Source organism: Otolemur garnettii, unplaced genomic scaffold, assembly GCF_000181295.1.
Source record: "Otolemur garnettii isolate 467f Iridium unplaced genomic scaffold, OtoGar3 scaffold00118, whole genome shotgun sequence".
NCBI lineage: Eukaryota > Metazoa > Chordata > Mammalia > Primates > Galagidae > Otolemur > Otolemur garnettii.
The window spans coordinates 6,594,685-6,596,815 of record NW_003852513.1 but is presented as its reverse complement, the minus strand read 5'-3'; the positions used below and the strand labels follow the sequence as shown (position 1 = coordinate 6,596,815).

Below are 2,131 nucleotides of genomic sequence, written 5' to 3'. Positions count from 1 at the left end.
ATATGTATGATGTGACTGACATATTTAGGATAACTTATTCTAATCAACCTGAAGTTATGACAGATTCTGAAATATTAAATATTTATTTGATTAATTTTCTTCCATGAAGATAAAAGTTTAATACTTCACAGAGTCTAGAAAGATAACTAATGCTCAGTCTTTCAATGACACTGAAAGAATTATTTGGGTGACAGACACATTTATAGCTGTGGCTCAAGTTACCAAAGCAATTCATGGAACCAAAAATATCTGTACCCCTGCAATATTTTGAAATAAAAAAAGGAAAAATCATTTTCAATTCATATAACAAATAGGAATTTCTATAACATAAACAAAGCCTATAAGAATAGAAAAATCACAGCTTTTCCTTCAGCTCTCTTTTGTTTGGGGCTAGGGTTGAATGATCTCTTTGACTCTGTTATAACTTCTACTAAATTATTAAGTTACTAAGAAGTAAAATTGTGATTGCTGATTCAGTCTATCCTCCACATTCCAAAAATACAGATAGAAAAAATTCTGGAAGGGATTCCAGGTTATTCAAATATACCATAAAGCTATTTTGGGGATTTCCATACATTCCATAATCTGGAAGTTAATAAACACCATTTGAAAAGATAATTGAGAAAATCATAAAATTTGTGTCTTTCAAAGACAAATGCCATTCTTAGACTCAATTGAGAAAAATGTTCTATGTGCCCCATGGACCACTATGACTTTCATTTGATTTCTTTTTTTCTTAAGAGCATAAGTTTTCAAATTTTGCTTATAGTGATATACAGTATTTAAGTGCTTAAATGAAATTTTAATAGATTATCCACAAAATGGGAAATATATATTTTATTGCTACATGTGCACTTAAACTTGATATTTATGCTATGTATTTATTATGTTAATCCACATCCCTGTTTGGATAAGCCCAAAATCCTATACTGAAGTTTATCCAATAGTAATTTTTTTAAAAATCATCCACCTTATAATATGAAAATACATGAGTAGCTTTCTAGTTTTATTTTTTCTGACTGTTTTTAGCTTATCTTTTGTAGAATATGGAGGAAATTTTAACTTGCACAGATAAATAATTGCTAATACTAACAGCTTCAATTTTTAAATGACCTACTATCAATCTAAGGTTACCATTTAATTTCACTGCTTCGGACATTTGAAAAATGATAATAGAATTTCAAAAACTTAGATTATCAAGCTTGTACAAAAGCTATGTTAATTTTTTTTTGTAAAAATCAATAAATTTCTATTCAAAGAATTTCTCATGTGTGGTTCTCCCATTATCCTTCCAGGTCACCTTAGTTTCTATGTTTATTTTCAAGATAACCCTTTTTAAAAAAACTGATGCTTAATCCACAGTTGTCCTGTCTCCCATGATTCTTTTATTTTAGTTTTTTTTATCTCCATTTGAGTATGGATATACTGATGAAAACTTCAAAAATTTGTGACCAAAAATCTTTAGGACATAATTTCTTCAGGCAATATACTTTAGGGTCATTTCTAGAGTAGGTGGACCTATTTGCACCTCAATTTCTAAACATGAATGAGTTCAAATTATACTTTTTCCAAAGCGATGACATTCAAGAATAGTACAAATCTGTGGGATAGGCCAACATATAAGGTTAAAAAAAAAAAGATTATGTAGTCTTTCATACTTTCAGCAACTCTGTCTATAGTTCCTTTACACAGATCTAACAAATAGTGCTGTGAGCAAAGCAAAATCAGTTACTCTCTAAGGTATTCCTAAAGATGCGCAGCTACAAGAAAAGCTCCATCAGAGTAGACCTCAAATGCTCTCATTCTTTAGCACAAAACAGATGAAGATAGTGTCTGCTGGGGTCCCACCCTGGAGGCAGGGTCCTTTAAGACCTGTGGAGCTGGCAGTGATCTACTGAAGAAAACTAAAATTAAAAGTGGCAAGAGGTAAAGAGACAGGACACGCAGAATAGAGTTTTCAAATATGGGAACACAGGGGACCACCACTGGCTTGTGGGGTTCCCACAAATGGCCCTTAGCATTTGTTCCACTCAGCTTTTATTGAAGGCTATTATGTCATTTAGCCCAGAGGCTAAGCTGAGGAAGGGAACAAAAATGTCAGCAGTTTCTCTGAGTAAGCATGATAGTTCTT

At 32.1% G+C, this 2,131-nt stretch overlaps 1 non-coding gene across 1 annotated transcript; it reads right to left on the bottom strand.

Moving 5' to 3' along the window:
* Window positions 1-1,667: 1,667 nt before the first annotated feature.
* Window positions 1,668-1,794, bottom strand: LOC111727698. The gene has a single exon (XR_002775182.1). It is a non-coding gene; the product is annotated as a small nucleolar RNA SNORA18 (small nucleolar RNA).
* Between the last annotated feature and the right edge of the window lie 337 nt (window positions 1,795-2,131).